Below are 21,600 nucleotides of genomic sequence, written 5' to 3'. Positions count from 1 at the left end.
CTGTATCAAAGGAATGGGTTGTATATGTGGACTGCGCTGCAGAAATGCTAGAATAGAGAGAAGGCCTACTCCTATCGAAGACTAACATCTTCTGGAAACCACCATCTTGCAGCAACAGGAGGGAGTAGAGTAGCATAAAATTAAGTGGTAGTAGTGTTATCAACCTCGGCCAGAGATCCTTTCTCGACTCCCTGCGAGAAAGCAATCCCAGAGCCATACTATCCAGTTATCATCACAATCCAATTCTCATCACCATGTCTCATCTCAAATATCCAGTTCTAGTTGTATCGATCGGGATACAACTCCAAGTGTCCGTTACCGTAGGACAGGCTATCGATAGATGTTTTGTTCCCTGCAGGGGTGCACCAACTTACCCACCATGCTCGATTAACTCCGGCCGGACACACTTTCCTGGGTCATGCCCGGCCTCGGCCAAACAATACGCCGCAACCCGACCTAGGCTTAATAGAGAGGCCAGCACGCCGGACTAAACCTATGCCCCCAGGGGTCATGGGCCATCTCCCCGGGAACTCCTGCACGTTGCGTGGGCGGCCGGTGAGCAGACCTAGCTACCTCCTTCAAAAAGGTAGGTGCTTACCAGTCCAACCCGGTGTGTGCCGCTCAATCGCTGACGTCTATTAAGCTTCGGCTAATGTATATGACGCAGAACGCCCATACAATGCCCACGTGATGGTTAGTGCTATCAGGCCAGAGGCCCCTCGGATCAAATATCAAAACCGTAGTGGATTAGGAGCACGCGGTAACAAGCAGAGACTCACGATTGATGTGACCCCGTTGCCCCGTCTCGAGTACTTGCGGCAAGGGCTAAGAATGCCCGGCCACGCCTCGTAAGTATCTCGCGGGCACCTTCCAGGTCAACCCGACTCCACATCACTCGCAATTAAGCTCACGCGGGTACCCCTCAGGGCTGACCCATCTTTAGTAACAAGGCTCAGTGCAAAGTCATAGTAACCATAGTAACTGTGTGTCTAACACCAAGGGGAAAACCCGAGGAATCACCCCCGGTGAATTCCACTCGATGTTGTCATCAAGGTGGACGTAAGAGGATCCACCCTCGAGGTTCTCATTTGATGGGTTGCACGATAGAGCCATAACAGAAGTGGTTAAGGAGGAATCACCCTCGATGACCTCGACCGTATAGCTACACTACGGAGATCTCATCAGGAGTGATGTAAGAGGTTCCACCCTCGGCACTCGATGGTAGCTCTGCAGAGTCGTACAACTAGGGTGATGTGAAGTGTTGGGGCCTGGATGTCGATCGTGTTGATCGAGTCATCAAACATAAAGCGGGGCAACTGGGACAAGGTGGGGTCACTGATGGATCACTAACCAACCTATACTAAGCAGTTTAGGATAAGCAGGTAAGGTATGAAAGTAGGTAACAACAACAGGCTATGCATCAGAGTAGGATCATACAGAAAGCAGTAGCAGTTCTAATGCAAGCATGAGAGGGAAAGAAATGGGCGATATCGGAATGCTCAAGGAGGGTTTGCTTGCCTGGTTGCTCTAGCAAGAAGGGTTTGATGTCGGTGTAGTCGATCACAGGGGGTACCGACATCGGTCTTGGGGTCTACCGGAAAGAAGTAATAGAGGGGAACACAATAAATAACAGAGCAATCAAAGCATCACAAAGCATAACATGGCAATACGCGGTGCTAGAGGTGACCTAACGCGGGGATAAGTGATACCGGCGAAGGGGGAAAACATCCGGGAAAGTATTCCCGGTGTTCCACGTTTTCGGACAGACGAATCAGAGAGGGAAAGTTTCATGTTCGCTATGCTAGGGACGTGTGGCTGACAAACAGGCAGCGTATTCGGATTCGTCTCATCGTTCTGAGCAACTTTCATGTATAAAACTTTTTCATCCGAGTTACGGATTATTTTCTGTGATTTATCAAAGATTTAAACAATTTCTGAATTTATTATTAAAGCTAAAATGAAGTTATTGCACCAGCATGACACCATCATGACGTCAGCGGTCAACACAGATCGTTGACTGGTCAAACAAGGCGGTGGGGCCCATCTGTCATTGACCTAACTAATTAATAGATTTAAAATAACTAAACTAGTTCATTAGGCTAAATAAGCAAGGTTAATTAAGATAATTAATTACCTAATTAATTAATTAATTAATTAATTAAATGTTTTTATATTTACTTATTTTTTAATATCTTTTTTTACAAAACAGGGGTTGTGGGCCCCTATGGTCAGTGGCCCATGAGGCTAAACGGGCGTAGCGGTCACGGGTGTGTGTCCGAGGAGGTGGACCCGAGCGGGTCAAATGGCGAGCGAGGCCGCGGCAAGGGACGGCGCTGGCGCAGCTAGCCGCAGCCGCCACGAGGGGCACGGGCGCCGGAGTGCGCTGGTGAGCAGCGGCAGCCGCGGGGCGACGGCGGCGCGGCGCTAGGCAGGCGAGGGCAGGGGGACGGAGTGGGGGCGGCCGTCGCAGCGAGAAGCAGCGGCGGGGGCGTGGGCTTCGGACGGAGTGGCGTCGCAGGGCAGCGGCTGGCTGCCGAGGATGCAGCGGGGGCCGGCGCGCTGGCGAGTGGGCGGCGCGGGGTGGCTACGGTGCCACCAGCAGCACGCAGCTGCAGGGCGAACAGGGAGGCGCGGCGACACAGGCGGACGCGGTGGCGCGGCCGCGGGAGGAAGGGAGGGTGGCCGGCAGTGGTTAGTAGCAGCAGTAGGCGAAGCAAGCGGGGGCGCGGGAGGCGGGGAGCACGAGGCCGTGCTCATGGACAAGCCTGGCCGGCTATGGTTGCGGTGACGAATGCGATGCGCAGGGAGGAGGGCGCGGGCAGGTGCGGTCACCCGCGGTGGTGCGGCGACGGACCGGTCGGACGGGGTGCGCGGCGGGAGCAATGGGGCGACGGGGGGTGCGCGTGTGCATGCGCGCGGTGGCTGGGCATGGCCCAGACGCACGAGGGGCGCGCGGAGGGCGCAGTCGGGCACGGTGACCACGGTGTAGGGCCGCGGCAAGCGCAACGAGCGCAAGCGAGCTCGCGGGCGCGGGCGGAGACGTGCAGTGCTGGCGCAGGGAGCGAGCGGCGCGGCCGGCACGGAGGAGAGGAAGGGAAAGGGGAGGGCAAGGCCCTCACCGGCGTTGAAGAGGAGGGATGGCGGCGAGGCTCGAGGGAGCTGTTGATGGAGAGGCGGGGCGGGGTCGAGGAGGCGGTCCGGCGAGGGAGGCTTTGCGCGGCAGCGGTCCGGTGACGTGGTCCCGCGTGTCGAGGTGGCGGGCCGTGGCGGCGGCGGGGCGCCGGAGGCGGTGATGGTGGCGTCGGGCGGCAGCGACGGAGGTCTCCTCCCTCGATCCCGATCCAGTCGAGGGAGAGGGGGGAGATATTTTTGCGGGGGAAGTGGGGGTCTGTCAATGGGGGTCCGGTGGAGTGGGGAGGGAGTTAAGGAGAGGAGATGGGCCGGCCGGGTGGGTGGCCCAAAGGCCTGCTGGGCCGAAGCCCAGTGGGGGGGTGTTTCCTTTTTTATTTTTGTTAGTTTTCTGTATTTATTTATTTTAGTTAACAAAACAGCTTTACAAAAAAAATAGCCCCTACTCCTAAATTAGCATAATAACATAGGCCACCTACTCCGAAAAGTTTGGTGATTATATAAACTAGATTAACATTTGTTTAGTATTTAAAAGCATTTAAATAATTGTTTTGCTACTGTTTTACATACTATAGTGCAACTAAAATACTTTACAAATATGTGGCTTCTTCACAAATATTTAATATGGAAAATTTGTCCCACTCTGAACATTTTAGTTTTAATATTTGAAAACTTTTATTGTTTGCTAGATTTTGAAATTTTAAACCGAACCGGTTTCAAACTAACACGAGATTAGCAACAGTGAATCGAGGTGGCGTGGCATCATTAGCAGAGGTTCACTGTAGCCTAATTATCCGGGCGTCACAATTCTCCTCCACTACAAGAAATCTCGTCCCGAGATTTAAGTGCGAAAGTAAAGAGTAACTTCGAAAGAACTAACCCTTATAGGGTTAATTATCTGGTGAACAAATCAGGGAATGTGGCAGAAGTGTCTCTCGAGTTGAAACTTAAGAAAACATCGAGAGCAAAATATGAAGGTACAATGGGCAGTTTCAAGTGAATGGACAAACGATTGATACCTGAACAGAGTGTGAGAAGGGGGTTCAGAGCATCGGGAATAGATTAACTCTCGAACGGTGGCTCGTGACAACACACAAAGCCAAGAGCAATTGATACTTCGGAATATAGGATATACAGGAGAGTCAGGTTCTGATCCTGTGGAACTGTGGGTTATGGGCCCACCATGTGGGTTAAAATAGAAGGAGCGATGACATCTTGCACGGTCATGATAGCAAGGCATGTCAGAGGGCAGCCTGTCAGCTATGTCGGCAACAATGTCGGTACCAGGGGCGAGGGACGAAGAGAACCATTATCCTGCTCGTTGAACGAGGCGGGCCATTAGGCAAAGTTCTCGTCCATCGGTGGTTACCGGAATGTCAACAGCAATAATAATAGTGTCTTTACTGACAGAGTTGTACATTGAGGTGCTTACATAAGCAGGGAAATATTACTGCTTATATAATATAGATCATAATAAGGTTTAAACAAACCAATTGAAAGGAAAAAGTAATTGTCAGAATAAACAGAACAATGGAAAGGAAAATGTGTTCAAACACATACTTCAGGGGTATATCCTTCCCAAGGACAAGTAGAGCATGGTATCCATGACAGGATAGAAGTATAAAACCATTTAGGTAAGGGGAAAGAAATTTCATGACATTACCCATACAACGGTGTTTGGATAATTGATAAAGAAGATTTAGTATCGTGCTTCAAATGTTCTTATTGGAGATTGGATTACCACAGACATGCTTCGAGATAGCATTGACATGGTTTCAAGCAAAGGTCAATCTTTGGATACACCAAGGACCCATCGGAAACAACTTAGAAAATAAGTCATACCATTTTAGCAGGGAAAAGATGAGGGTGTGGCCGACGGGCTCAGTACAATCCATCTGACATGTCAAAAAGGATGTATTCCCAAAATTAATATGAACAAGTTTGTGTTGGGGAAGGCAAGAATGTTGTCGATGATAACATAAATCATCGAGGGGAAGGATTGTATTTCTCCTCATGAATTTGATTGATATCCTGGAAAAGCTCAGAATGTTGATGATGATCACGACACATTTGTCGAGAGAATTCATGAAGATGTAATCAATCGGCGATGACATCCAGTCAAAGGAATGATGAAGCGAAAGGTTATTGGAACCATGGGTACGACACAAACTCGAAATTAAGCTTGTTGTTCAAGGCGAAATGATAAGATGAGGAAGATCGACGTAAGCTTAGCTCATCGTCGGAAGTTGCTCCGGGCATAAGGACCAGGTAGCACAGTTAAAAAGTTGACATGATAAAAATATAGCCGATCAGGCTAGGAATGATGTGATGGGGTATAAAGCTTCCCAGTATCAAGTACTAGGTGTAATGCCAGAAGGTAAATCGGAGTAGAGGTTGGACGGGGGAATGATTTGCAGAGGATAAGTAATTGTAACTTACCCAGTAAATGGATCAAGGAGGAAATATGGTCGGGACCATAACTACAAGGGATCCAATTCACGATACCGGAAGAATTATTCAAATGATTAAATATCCTTGCAAGAAGCTTTCATGATAAGTCCCACACCGTGTCCATGGGCATGAACACAAGGTTCAGGGTCGACTCCCACTTCTACAATGCATAACTTTCATTTTACTTCTCGCTCTTGGTGAATCTGTAGTATTGAAATTTTATCTGACGAAAAGCCAGTAGAGTATAACCCGCATAACTTTCGAGTTCACACAGATTAGGTAAGGCATAGGTTCAACCCATCGGGGCATCTTAGGAACATATATCATAAATTTCAAGAATAATAACACAAGCTCGGTAGTAGAGCATGCTTGAGAAAGCGGAGGATACAATTTACCAAAAGCATTATGTATCCGAGGAAAGGCTCACAAGCTTATTGAATATGAAGGACGTTGTCGGATAAAATCCGAAAAAGGGGGTCTGGTGGTCCACAAGGGATCTGATGTGAGCATCAATATTTAACCAGAGGAAGAAAGAATGCAAGGAGATCAGATTATAGAAACAACTGACTAACTCAAAGCTCAATTGCAAGAGGGATTAAGAATTCCAAGACAAGGGATCAGAAGCAATGCTCTGATTAGGGATGGATAGGTAGAATAGCCTTAGGGGTACAATCGATGGCGATTTGATTGATCAAGATTCAGCACATGTTAAAATGACGTCTGTGCCGGAAGGATGAATTCTAGGATCTGATTGAGGATTGCGAGCATTCGCAACATATTGTATCAACGGACTCAAAATGATAATGACAAAGGCTGACAATAAGATTACTAGACTTATGGTATTACCCACAATGCAAGCAAGCAAGAAATTCTAGAACAATAGGCTGTTGAGGATTTTCACAAGAACGAATGGTATTACGAAGACTTTTGTGAAGTACATGAGTCAACTGAGGATGAGCGGATACTCGATAGGTGCACAAGGTTATCCGTAGGGGTATTCAGATGACAAGGAACTGCAAGGCAGTAAGCTCAGGGATTCTCGGAAAAGGAGAGCAGTTCAGGGCATCTTGTAATAACAAGATCAATGGGATGGAATGTAAGATTGGTAAGTGTGTGTAGTTATCCATAAGGATATTTCGGTGGTAGGGAATTGCAAAGGCAACAGGCACAAAGTCTCGAGAGAAAATCGTCGAGTATCTTCGGAATCTTCTGATGCAGCAGGCGATCATCTGAAATAAGGGGCTCTCCGGGCGGATGTGATCACGAGATCCTAATGTTCGAGTTAGTAAAACCATTTAACCCGAATAGAAGAGAGATTAGGGTCCCAGAGTATAGACGAGGAGTAAAAGATCCTAATACCACCCATATGGCGACGTGGGCCCGTAAGACACACAGCCAATGTTAGTAAAAGTTTTCAGTGACTAGACTCAACTTCGGCCAAGGAGTTGGAAAGGGGGATCCTATAGGAAGTCGGCTCTGATACCAACTTGTGACGCCCTCGATTCAATCATACACTAATCATACACGCAAATGTGTACGATCTAGATCAAGGACTCACGGGAAGATATCACAACACAACTCTAGACACAAATTAAAATAATACAAGCTTTATATTACAAGCCAGGGGCCTTGAGGGCTCGAATACATAAGCTCGAAAACACAAGAGTCAGTGGAAGCAACAATATCTAAGTACAGACATGAGTTAAACAGGATTGCCTTAAGAAGGCTAGCACAAAAGCAACATCGATCGAAAAGGCAAGGCCTCCTGCATGGGAGCCTCCTAACTACTCCAAGTCGTCAGTGGTCATCACATAGTAGTAGGCACCCTCGGGGTAGCAGTAGTCATCAATGGCATCGTCTGGCTCCTAGGATCCATCATCTGGTCGCAACAATCGGGTATGTGGGAAAAAGAAGTAGCAAAGCAACCGTGAGTACTCATCCAAAGTACTCGCAAGACTTACATCAGATCTAAACTAAGTATGCATCTGTATCAAAGGAATGGGTTGTATATGTGGACTGGGCTGCAGAAATGCCAGAATAGAGAGAAGGCCTAGTCCTATCGAAGACTAACATCTTCTGGAAACCACCATCTTGCAGCAACAGGAGGGAGTAGAGTAGCATAAAGTAAAGTAGTAGTAGTGTTATCAACCTCGGCCAGAGATCCTTTCTCGACTCCCTGCGAGAAAGCAATACCAGAGCCATACTATCCCATTATCATCACAATTCAATTCTCATCACCATCCAGTTCTCATCACAAGTATCCAGTTCTAGTTGTATCAATCGGGATACAACTCCAAGTGTCTATTACCGTAGGACAGGCTATCGATAGATGTTTTCTTCCCTGCAGGGGTGCACCAACTTACCCACCACACTCGATTAACTCCGGCCAGACACACTTTCCTGGGTCATGCCCGGCCTCGGTCAAACAATACGCCGCAACCCGACCTAGGCTTAATAGAGAGGTCAGCACGTCGGACTAAACCTATGCCCCAGGGGTCATGGGCCATCTCCCCGGGAACTCCTGCAGGTTGCGTGGGCGGCCGATGAGCAGACCTAGCTACCTCCTTCAAAAAGGTAGGTGCTTACCAGTCCAACCCGGCGCGCACCGCTCAGTCGCTGACGTCTATTAAGCTTCGGCTGATGTATAAAATGCAGAACGCCCATACAATGCCCACGTGATGGTTAGTGCTATCAGGCCAGAGGCCCCTCGGATCAAATATCCAAACCGTAGTGGATTAGGAGCACGCGGTAACGAGCTGAGACTCACGATCGATGTGACCCCGTCGCCCCGTCTCGAGTACTTGCGGCAAGGGCTAAGAATGCCCGGCCACGCCTCGTAAGTATCTCATGGGCACCATCCAGGTCAACCTGACTCCACATCACTCGCAATTAATCTCGTGCGGGTACCCCTCAGGGCCGACCCATCTTTAGTAACATGGCTCAGTGCAAAGTCATAGTAACCATAGTAATTGTGTTTCTAACACCAAGGGGAAACCCCGAGGAATCACCCCCGGTGAATTCCACTCGATGTTGTCATCAAGGTGAACATAAGAGGATCCACCCTCAAGGTTCACATTTGATGGGTTGAACGACAGAGCCGTAACGGAAGTGGTTAAGAAGGAATCACCCTTGATGACCTCGACCGTATAGCTACACTACGGAGATCTCATCAGGAGTGATGTAAGAGGTTCCACCCTCGGCACTCGATGGTAGCTCTGCAGAGTCGTACAACTAGGGGGTGATGTGAAGTGTCGGGGCCTGGACGTCGATCGTGTTGATCGAGTCATCAAACATAAAGCGGGGCAACTGGGACAAGGTGGGGGTCACTGATGGATCACTAACCAACATATACTAAGCAGTTTAGGATAAGCAGGTAAGGTATGAAACTAGGTAACAACAACAGGCTATGCATCAGAGTAGGATCATACAGAAAGCAGTAGCAGTTCTAATGCAAGCATGAGAGGGAGAGAAATGGGCGATATCGGAATGCTCAAGGAGGGTTTGCTTGCCTGGTTGCTCTGACAAGAAGGGTTCGACGTCGGTGTAGTCGATCACAGGTGGTACCGACATCGGTCTTGGGGTCTACCGAAAAGAAGTAACAGAGGGGAACACAATAAATAATAGAGCAATCAAAGCATCAGAAATCATAACATGGCAATACGCGGTGCTAGAGGTGACCTAACGCAGGGATAAGTGATACCGGCGAAGGGGGAAAACATCCGGGAAAGTATTCCCGGTGTTCCACATTTTCGGACATACGGACCGGAGAGGGAAAGTTGCATGTTCTCTATGCTAGGGACGTGTGGCTGACAAACAGGCAGCGTATTCGGATTCGTCTCGTCGTTCTGAGCAACTTTCATGTATAAAATTTTTTCACCCGACTTACGGATTATTTTCTGTGATTTATCAAAGATTTAAAAACTTCTGAATTTATTATTAAAGCTAAAACAGAGTTACTGCACCAGCATGACACCATCATGACGTCAGCGGTCAACACAGACCGTTGACTAGTCAAACAGGGCGGTGGGGCCCGTCTGTCATTGACCTAACTAATTAACAGATTTAAAATAACTAAACTAGTTCATTACGCTAATTAAGCAAGGTTAATTAAGATAATTAATTAATTAATTAAATGTTTTATAATAACTTATTTTTTAATATATATTTTTACAAAACAGGGGCTGCGGGCCCCTGTGGTAAGTGGCCCCTGAGGCTAAACGGGCGTAGCGGTCACGGGCGTGTGCCTGAGGAGGCGGACCCGAGCGGGTCAAATGGCGAGCGAGGCCGCGGCAAGGGACGGCGCCGGCGTGGCTAGCCGTAGCTGCGACGAGGGGCACGGGCGCCGGAGTGCGCTGGTGAGCAGCGGCAGCCGCGGGGCGATGGCGGCGCGGCGCTAGGCAGGCGAGGCCAGGGGGACGGAGCGGGGGCGGCCGTCGCAGCGGGAAGTAGCGGCGGGGGCATGGGCTTCAGACGGAGTGGCGTCATGGGGCAGCAGCTGGCCGCCGGGGAGGCAGCGGGGGCCGGCGCGGTGGCGAGTGGGCGGCGCGGGGTGGCTATGGTGCCACCAGCAGCACGCAGCTGCAGGGCGAACAAGGAGGCGCGGCGACGCGGGCGAACGCGGTGGCACGGCCGCGGGAGGAAGGGAGGGCGGCCAGCGGTAGTTAGTAGCAGGAGTAGGCGAAGCAAGCAGGGGCGCGGGAGGCGAGGAGCACGAGGCCATGCTAATGGACGAGCCTAGCCGGCTATTTCTGCGATGACGAATGCGATGCGCGGGGAGGAGGGCGGGCAGGTGTGGTCGCCCGCGGTGGTGCGGCGACGGACTGGCCAGACGGGGTGCGTGGGGGGAGAAATGGGGTGACGAGGGGGAGCGCGTGCGCATGCGCGCAGTGGCCGGGCACGGCCCGGACGCGCGAGGGGCGCGCGGAGGGTGCAGTCGGGCACGGCGACCACGGTGCAGGGCCGCGGCGAGGGCAACGAGCACAAGCGAGCTCGCGGGCGCGGGCAGAGACGTGCAGTGCTGGTGCAGGGAGCGAGCGGCACGGCCGGCACGGAGCAGAGGAAGGGAAAGGGGACGGCAAGGCCCTCACCGGCATTGAAGAGGAGGGGTGGCGGCGAGGCTCGAGGGAGCTGTTGGTGGAGAGGCGGGGCGGGGTCTAGGAGGCGGTCCGGCGAGGGAGGCTTTGTGCGGCAGCGCTCCGGTGACATGGTCCGGCGTGTCGAGGTGGCGGGCTGTGGCGGCGGCGGGGCGCCGGAGGCGGTGATGATGGCGTCGGGCGGCAGCGACGGAGGTCTCCTCCCTCGATCCCGATCCAGTCGGGGGAGAGGGGGGAGATATTTTTGTGGGGGAAGTGGGGGTCTTTCGGTGGGGGTCCGGTGGAGTGGGGAGGGAGTTAGGGAGAGGAGATGGGCCGGCCGGGTGGGTGGCCCAAAGGCCTGCTGGGCCGAAGCCTAGTGGGGGGTGTTTCCTTTTTTTATTTTTGTTAGTTTTCTGTTTTTATTTATTTTAGTTAACAAAACAGCTTTACAAAAAAAATATAACCCCTACTCCTAAATTAGCATTATAACATAGGCCACCTACTCCAAAAAGTTTGGTGATTATATAAACTAGATTAACATTTGTTTAGTATTTAAAAGCATTTAAATAATTGTTTTGTGCTGTTTTACATACTATAGTGCAACTAAAATACTTTACAAAAGTGTGGCTTCTTCACCAATATTTAATATGGAAAATTTGGCCCACTCCGAACATTTTAGTTTTAATATTTGAAAACTTTTATTGTTTGCTAGATTTTGAAATTTTAAACCGAACCGGTTTCGAACTAATGCGAGATTAGCAACAGTGAATCGAGGTGGCGTGGCATCATTAGCAGAGGTTCACTGTAGCCTAATTATCTGGGCATCACACGTTGGAGGGCATCCAGGGGGGCCACGAGGTAGGGGGCGCGCCCTAGGGGGGCGCGCCCCCCACCCTCATGGACAGGGTGTGGGCCCCTGGTCTTCATCTTTGGCGAGGATTTTTTATTATTTTTTCTAAGATGTTCCGTGGAGTTTCAGGTCATTCCGAGAATATTTGTTTTCTGCACATAAAACAACACCATGGCAATTCTACTGAAAACAGCGTCAGTCCGGGTTAGTTCCATTCAAATCATCCAAGTTAGAGTCCAAAACAAGGGCAAAAGTGTTTGGAAAAGTAGATACGACGGAGGCGTATCAACTCCCCCAAGTTTAAACCCTTGCTTGTCCTCAAATAATTCAGTTGACAAACTGAAAGAAAGGAAGAAAAACTTTTACAAACTCTGTTTGCTCTTGTTGATGTAACTATGTCAAGCCAGCATTCAAGTTTTCAGCATAGATCATAACTAACCACATTTAAAATAATTCTCAGGTCTCATAATTACTCATGTCAATAGCATAATCAACTAGGCAGCCATAATAATAAATCTCGGATGACAACACTTTCTCAAAACAATCATAATATGATATAACAAGATGGTATCTCGCTAGCCCTTTCTGAGACTGCAAAACATAAATGTAGAGCACCTTTAAAGATCAAGGACTGACTAGACATTGTAATTCATGGTAAAAGAGATCCAATCATAGTCACACACAACATAGATTAATAGTGATGAATGCAAATGACAGCTGTGCTCTCCAGCTAGTGCTTTTTTAATAAGAAGGTGATGACTCAACATAAAACTAAATGGATAGGCCCTTCGCAGAGGGAAGCAGGGATTTGTAGAGGTGCCAGAGCTCGGTTTTGAAATAGAGATAAATTGTATTTTGAGCGGTATACTTTCATTGTCAATGTAGCAACTAAGAGATGGCGATATCTTCCATGCTAAACACATTATAGGCGGTTCCCAAACAGAATGGTAAAGTTTATACTCCCCCTCCACCAACAGGCATCAATCCATGGCTTGCTCGAAACAACGAGTGCCTCGAACATACATCAGGTCCCAGGGGGGGTTTTTTTTGCAATTAATTTTGATTTAGTTTGCATAAAGCATGGGACTGGGCATCCCGGTGACCAGCCATTTTCTCATGAGTGAGGAGCGGAGTCCACTCCTCTTGACAATAACCCGCCTAACACAGAAGATAAGGACAGCCTTGGTTGATACATGAGCTATTCGAGCATACAAAACAGAACTTTTATTTGAAGGTTTAGAGTTTGGCACATACAAATTTACTTGGAATGGTAGGTAGATACCGCATATAGGAAGGTATAATGGACTCATCTAGAATAACTTTGGGGTTTAAGGGATTGGATGTACAAGCAGTATTCCCGCTTAGTACAAGTGAAGGCTAGCAAAAGACTTGGAAGCGACCAACTAGAGAGCGACAACAGCCATGTACATGCATTAAAATTAATAAACATTGGATGCAAGCATGAGTAGGATATAATCCACCATGAACATAAATATCGTGAAGGCTATGTTGATTTTGTTTCAACTACATGCGTGAAGATGTGCCAAGTCAAGTCACTTAAATCATTCAAAGGAGGATACCACCCCATCATACCACATCATAACCATCTCAATAGCATGTTGGCACACAAGGTAAACCATTATAACTCATAGCTAATCAAGCATGGCACAAGCAACTATGATCTCTAATTGTCATTGCAAACATGTTTATTCATAATAAGCTGAATCAAGAATGAGGGACTCATCATATTTACAAAAACAAAAGAGGTCGAGTTCATACCAGCATTTCTCATCTCAATTAGTCCATCATAATTGCCTTTCACTTGCACGCCCGAACGGTGTGAATAATGATAAGAGTGTACGTGCATTGGACTAAGCTGGAATCTGCGAGCATTCAATAAACAGGAGAAGACAAGGCAATATGGGCTCTTGGTTAAATCAACAATAATGCATATAAGATCCACTTCAACAATTTAATTATGGTCTTCTCCTACTGACCCCCAAAGAAAAGAAAAGAAATAAAACTATTTACACGGGAAAGCTCCCAACAAGCAAAAGAAGAACGGGAAATATTTTTGGGTTTTGTTTTTAATTATTACTACTACAGCAGAAAAATAAACTACTACTAATTTTTTTCATTTTTCTTAAGGTTTAACAAACACACAAGAAGAAAGCAGGAAAAAGAAAATAAACTAGCATGGATATTACAGTGAAAGAGTATGAGCACCGACATCTAGTAATGAGTGTGTGTGAACATAAATGTAATGTTGGTGAGAAATACGTACTCCCCCAAGCTTAGGCTTTTGTCCTAAGTTGGTCTATTGCTAGGGATAGCCTGGCAGATACCCATAGGTGTAGCTGGGGTCGTACTGCGGCGAGGAATAGTTGGGATCATACTGATGTGCAACGGTTATCGCCTGCTGAGCTGCAGCGTGGAGTCGAGCTGCCTCCGCTGTCCTCTCATACTCTTCTGCCTCCTCTCTGGTAATAACATATCTTCTTTTTGTCTGTGAATCAAAGAAGGCAGGAGTAGGGAGAGTAATACGGAAAACACGTCGTTTATCAAAAATTAAACGATATAAGAGAGGTGATTCAGGCCTCTCGACAAACTGGTGCGAAGCCATAGAGTTATAATCTAAACATGCAGGAGGCAACTCCGTATCACCCTCACGAATGTCTATCTCAAGAAAATGAGCTAAACGGGTTGCATAAATTCCTCCAAAGAAATCTCCATTATGTCTATTATGATGCAACCTACGAGCTACAATGGCTCCCATATGATAAGATTGGTCTCCTGACACGGCACTCCTAAGAATGCTCAGGTCAGGGATACACGTGTGACATGCTTCATCCTTAGCATTTATGCATCTACCGATGAAGAGAGCAAAATAATGTATAGCAGGAAAGTGAATGCTCCCTATGGTAGTCTGCGTTATATCTCTAGATTCCCCCACAGTTATACTAGCAAGAAAGTTTCTAAATTCAGATTTATGGGGATCCCTAACACTACCCCATGATGGAAGTTTGCAAGCAGAAGTGAAATCCTCTAAGTCCATGGTATAAGATTTGTCATAGAGATCAAACATGACTGAAGGAGAATTACGCGAAGATGAATACTCAAACCTCCTCACAAAGGAACTTGTGAGATCATGATACTGGGGCATTTGTTAGCCTCAAAATCCTTAAGACTGGCATTGCGCAAATATGCTTTGAATTATTCTTTAATTCCTGCACGGTCCATAAAATTTCCCGACAGCCATTCGCAAGGCTGTACTGGAGCGTCTCTTGGTGGATCCTCGTCAGCATCGCACATAGAAATCCCGGGTCCTTGCTTCTTAGAAGAACCACCTTGGAACATCTTCCTAAGCATATTGTTTTTCTCTGAAAAATTCTGAAATTTTTAGTAACTTCAAACAAAATTGAACCAACTTCAATAAAACTGATAGCAACTACTCCTAAAAGTGCCTAGAGCCTATATCAAGCATTAGAACTACTTGGAACCATATAAATTTGACATGCAAGATCAAGAACATGGTCACCTATGCAGCACAAATTTGCAAAGAATAAAGCACTAGAACAAAAACTAATTGGACCAATGGAGGAGTCACATACCAAGGAACAATCTCCCCAAGCAGTTTTGCGAGAGGTGCTTTGAGCAAGGAGATCAAAAATCACAGCAAAAGTGGCTGGAACTCATGCTTGAGTTGGTTTTTCGGGTTTTTGTGAGACAGAGGAAGAAGATGGGTGCTGGGATAAGTGGAGGAGGGCCACCGTGGGCCCATGAGGCAAGGGGCGCGCCCTACTGGGGGGCGCCCACCACCCTCGTGGCCAGGTGGCAGCTCCTCCCGCGGTAATTTTTGCACAGTAAATCCTCAAATATTCCCGAAAAAATCATATTAAATTGGCATGTCATTTTGAGGACTTTTATTTTCGGGATATTTTTATATTGCACGGATAAGTCAGGAAATAGACAGAAAAATACTATTTTTACTTTCTTTCTACTAATTAACAGAAAGTATAGAGAGAGTACAGAAGTTTGTGCTTCTAGATTCATCCATCTCGTGCTCATCAAAAAGAATCCACTAACAAGGTTGATCAAGTCTTGTTAACAAACTCATTCCGATAATCATGAAACTGGAGAAATTTCGAATAACACTAAGTTACCTCAACGGGGATATGCACATCCCCTATAATAAGTATATCATATTTCTTTTTGACAGTAGGGAGAGGAAATTCAAAACCTCCAATTATAATCGATGGAATTTTTCCAATGGAGTTGATACTATGAACTTGAGGTTGTTTCCTCGGAAAGTGTACCGTATGCTCATTACCATTAACATGAAAAGTGACATTGCCTTTGTTGCAATCAATAACAGCCCCTGCAGTATTAAGAAAAGGTCTTCCAAGAATAATAGACATACTATCATCCTCGGGAATATCAAGAATAACAAAGTCCGTTAAAATAGTAACGTTTGCAACCACAACAAGCACATCCTCACAGATACCGACAAGTATAGCAGTTGATTTATCTGCCATTTGCAAAGATATTTTAGTAGGTGTCAGCTTATTCAAGTCAAGTCTATGATATAAAGAGAGAGGCATAACACTAACACCGGCTCCAAGATCACATAAAGCAATTTTAATATAATTTCTTTTAATGGAGCAAGGTATAGTAGGTACTCCGGGATCTCCAAGTTTCTTTGGTATTCCACCCTTAAAAGTATAATTAGCAAGCATGGTGGAAATCTCAGCTTCCGGTATCTTTCTTTTATTAGTAATGATATCCTTCATATATTTAGCATAAGGATTTGTTTTGAGCACATCAGTTAATCACATACGCAAAAAGATAGGCCTAATCATTTCAGCAAAGCGCTCAAAATCCTCATCATCCTTTTTCTTGGATGGTTTTGGAGGAAAGGGCATGGGTTTCTGAACCCAAGGTTCCCTTTCTTTACCATGTTTCCTAGCAACAAAGTCTCTTTTATCATAACGTTGATTCTTTGATTGTGGGTTATCAAGATCAACAGCAGGTTCAATTTCTACATCATTATCATTACTAGGTTGAGCATCATCATGAAAATCATCATTAATATTTTCATTAGGTTCATGTTCATTAGCAGATTGTGTTTCAGCATCAGACATAGAAATATCATTTGGATTATTAGGTGGTTCAGCAATAGGTTCACTAGAAGTTTGCACAGTTCTATCATTTTTCTTCTTCTTCTTTTTAGAAGAACTAGGAACATCAATATTATTTCTTTGAGAATCTTGCTCGATTCTCTGAGGGTGGCCTTCAGGATACAAAGGTTCCTCAGTCATTCTACCAGTTCTAGTAGCCACTCTAACAGCATAATCATTTTTCTTACTATTCATTTCATCAAGCACTTCTTTTTGATCCTTAAGTACTTGTTCTACTTGAGTGGTAACCATAGAAGCATGTTTGCTAACAAGTTTAAGTTCACCTTTAATATTAGCCATATAATCACCCAACCGTCTAATCATATAAGCATTTTCTTTTAATTGTCTACCAAAATAAGCATTGAAGTTGTCTTGCTTAAACATAAAGTTATCAAACTCATCCAAGCACTGACTAGCAATTTAGTAGGAGAAACTTCAGCTTTATCATATCTATAGAGAGAATTTACCTTCACTACCTGTGTCGGGATATCAGGATCAGGAGGTTCTTCAATAAATAAAGAATTGAGATCATATGTTTCTTCAATAGGAGGTATATTAAGACCATGTATTTCTTCAATAGGAGGTAAATTCTTAACATCTTCAGCTTTAATACCTTTTTCTTTCATAGATTTCTTTGCCTCTTGCATATCTTCGGGACTGAGAAATAGAACACCTCTCTTCTTTGGAGTTGGTTTAAGAATAGGCTCAGTAATTGGAGCAGGAGTTGGCTCAGGAGATGGCTCAGGAGGTGCCCAATTATTTTCATTTGTCAACATATTATTCAATAGAATTTCAGATTCATCCGGTGTTCTTTCCCTGAAAAGAGAACCAGCACAACTATCTGGGTAATCTCTGGAAGCATCGGTTACTCCATTATAAAAGATATCAAGTATTTCAGGTTTCTTAAGAGGATGATCAGGCAAAGCATTAAGTAACTTGAGAAGCCTCCCCCAAGCTTGTAGGAGACTCTCTTCTTTAATTTGCACGAAGTTGTATATTTCCCTCAAAGCAGCTTGTTTCTTATGAGCATGGAAATATTTAGCAGAGAAGTAATAAATCATATCCTGGGGACTACGCACACAACCAGGATCAAGAGAATTAAACCATATCTTAGCATCACCCTTTAATGAGAACGGAAATATTTTGAGTATATAAAAGTAACGCGATCTCTCATCATTAGTGAACAGGGCAGCTATATCATTTAACTTAGTAAGATGTGCCACAACAGTTTCAGATTCATAGCCATAAAACGGATCAGATTCAACCAAAGTAATTATATCAGGATCAACAAAGAATTCATAATCCTTATCAGGAACACAAATAGGTGAAGTAGCAAAAGCAGGGTCGGGTTTCATTTTATCTCTAAGTGATTCTTTGTTCCATTTAACTAATAACCTCTTAAGCTCATATCTATCTTTGCAAGCTAAAATAGCAGCAGAAGATTCCATATCAAAAAGATAGCCCTCAGGGATAACAGGCATATTTTCATCATCACTATCATCATCGTATTCAGATTCAATAATTTCTTTATCTCTAGCCCTAGCGATTTGTTCATCAAGAAATTCACCAAGGGGCACAGTAGTATTAGGCATAGAAGCAGTTTCATCATAAGTATCATGCATAGCAGAAGTGGCATCATCAATAACATGCGACATATCAGAACGAATAGCAAAAGCAGGTGTAGGTGTTGCAAACTTACTCATAACAAAAGGTGAATCAAGTGCAGAGCTAGATGGCAGTTCCTTACCTCCCCTCGTAGTTGAGGGATAGATCTTGGTTTTTGGATCTCTCAAGTTCTTCATAGTGTCCAGCAGATATAAATCCCAAGTGACTCAAAGAATAGAGCTATGCTCCCCGGCAACGGCGCCAGAAATTTGTCTTGATAACCCACAAGAATAGGGGATCGCAACAGCTTTCGAGGGTAGAGTATTCAACCCAAATTTATTGATTCGACACAAGGGGAGCCAAAGAATATTCTCAAGTATTAGCAGCTGAGTTGTCAATTCAACCACACCTGGAAACTTAGTATCTGTAGCAAAGTGTTTAGTAGCAAAGTAATATGATAGTGGTGGTAGCGGCAACAAAAGTAAAGGCAGCAAAAGTAATGTTTTTGGTATTTTGTAATGATTGTAACAGTAGCAGCGGGAAAGTAAATAAGCGAGAACCAGTAAATGGAAAACTCGTAGGCACCGGATCAGTGATGGATAATTATGCCGGATGTGGTTCATCATGTAACAGTCATAACATAGGGTGACACAGAACTAGCTCCAATTCATCAATGTAATGTAGGCATGTATTCCGTATATAGTCATACGTGCTTATGGAAAAGAACTTGCATGACATCTTTTGTCCTACCCTCCCGTGGCAGCGGGGTCCTATTGGAAACTAAGGGATATTAAGGCCTCCTTTTAATAGAGAACCAGAACAAAGCATTAGCACATAGTGAATACATGAACTCCTCAAACTATGGTCATCACCGGGAATGATCCCGATTATTGTCACTTCGGGGTTGCCGGATCATAACACATAGTAGGTGACTATAGACTTGCAAGATAGGATCAAGAACTCACATATATTCATGAAAACTTAATAGGTTTAGATATGAAATCATGGCACTCGGGCCCTAGTGACAAGCATTAAGCATAGCAAAGTCATAGCAACATCAATCTCAGAACATAATGGATACTAGGGATCAAACCCTAACAAAACTAACTCGATTACATGATAAATCTCATCCAACCCATCACCGTCCAGCAAGCCTACGATGGAATTACTCACGCACGTCGGTGAGCATCATGAAATTTGGTGATGGAGGATGGTTGATGATGACGACGGCGACGAATCCCCCTCTCCGGAGCCCTGAACGGACTCCAGATCAACCCTCCTAAGAGGTTTTAGGGCTTGGCGGCGGCTCCGTATCGTAAAACGCGATGATTTCTTCTCTCTTATTTTTTCTCTCCGAAAGCAAATATATAGGGTTGGAGTTTGCATCGGAGGGCATCTAGGGGGCCCACGAGGTAGGGGGGCGTGCCCCCCACCCTCGTGGACAGGGTGTGGGCCCCCTGGTCTTCATCTTTCGCGAGGATTTTTTATTATTTTTTCTAAGATGTTCCATGGAGTTTCAGGTCATTCCAAGAATATTTGTTTTCTGCACATAAAACAACACCATGGCAATTCTGCTAAAAACAACATCAGTCCGGGTTAGTTCCATTCAAATCATACAAGTTAGAGTCCAAAACGAGGGCAAAAGTGTTTGGAAAAGTAGATACGACAGAGACGTATCATAGCTCACGGAGATACCGGTGCAAAAGGTAGTGTGGTGGGAGCCTGCAAACGATGGTGGGGGTGATCCCGGTAACCGGGTTCCCATGGGTGGACGGCATGGCAACGAGGAGGAACAACTAACGTTCACGGGAGAATACAACATCTAAACATGCATCTCATACAACACATGCATTCGTTCACGGGCATCGTTCCGGCGGTTATACCTTCCAAGGGTGCATTCTCTGAGCGTTTTGGGTACGTCGAGGGAAGTAGTTGTTCTCGTGACGGTAGTGAAAGTGGCGGTTCTCGCGGGTCGTAGAGGAAGTAGTTGTTCTTGCAAACTTGTCGGATCCATGATGACGGTAGTTGTTCACGTTCATAGTCGCACAAGTTTCCGTAGATGTTCGGGGTCACGGCGAGGTACTCGGTGTTTCGGTGCGGTGTAGGGGTACATGTCGATGGTCGTCGTGGTACTTGGTGTTTCGTCGCACCCAAGCGACGGTAGTCATACACGATGCCCTGTGGACGTAGTTGTACTCGCGGTCTTCGGTAATGGAACTTGGGCGTAGTGGTACACATTGTCGGGATACTCATCCCATCACCGGGTGTAGTCGTTCATGTTCGGAGGGGAACTTGGCGTTTCCATGTTCTTCGGAGTCATTGTGTAGTCGTTTATGTCGTAGTTGGACTTGACGAAAAACACACCAGCTGTAGTGGTACATGAGGGCCTTGACGAATTCGAAGGGGTACTTCCAGTCCGTGAAGTTGATCTCGGGGTCTTGGCATATACATCATGGGCAAACTTGCGTCCAGCAACAATAGGTGTCGGCGTGTAGAGGCAAGGAGGAGGCCATCGATGAGTCTCTCGACAGCATGGACCAGCAGCAGAGGCACGGACGCGGAGCTAGCGAGGGTAGCGGCAACAGCAAGCATAGGTGGCGTAGATGGTGGTCATGGGGATGGTTGAGGGTGGAGCAGCTGATGGAGGAAGCAGCGCCATGGCGTTGCTAGGACTGCCGGACCTGTAGCTGCTACTGCCGGAGGCTGGAAGCTCTACGGCGGCCATGAGGAGAGGGACAAGCAGAGGTGTCGGGCGGCTGTGGCATAAGGCGCGCGAAGGGGCGGCCAGAGGTGCGAACGGAGCAGAGGAAGGGAGGCCGACGAGGGGAAGGTGACGACGCATGCGACTGGAGATGGTGGTGGCGCGGGAGGCCGAGCGCGGCGCCATGGGAGGCGACGACGTAGAGGAGGGGAGGCTGCAGGGGAAGCGATGGTCGACGATGAGGGTGACGGGGAGGTCCGGTGGCGCGGCACCAAGGGCAGCTGAGGGAGTCCTGGATTAGGGGTGTCCGGATAGCCGGACTATACCTTCGGCCGGACTCCTGGACTATGAAGATACAAGATTGAAGACTTCGTCCCGTGTCCAGAAGGGACTTTCCTTGGCGTGGAAGGCAAGCTTGGCGATACGGATATGTAGATCTCCTACCATTGTAACCGACTCTGTGTAACCCTAGCCCTCTCGGTTGTCTATATAAACCGGAGAGTTTTAGTCCGTAGGACGAACAACAATCATACCATAGGCTAGCTTCTAGGGTTTAGCCTCTCTGATCTCGTGGTAGATCTACTCTTGTACTACCCATATCATCAATATTAA

This window comes from Triticum aestivum, chromosome 1A (assembly GCF_018294505.1).
Source record: "Triticum aestivum cultivar Chinese Spring chromosome 1A, IWGSC CS RefSeq v2.1, whole genome shotgun sequence".
NCBI lineage: Eukaryota > Viridiplantae > Streptophyta > Magnoliopsida > Poales > Poaceae > Triticum > Triticum aestivum.
This window is presented reverse-complemented; position numbering follows the sequence as displayed.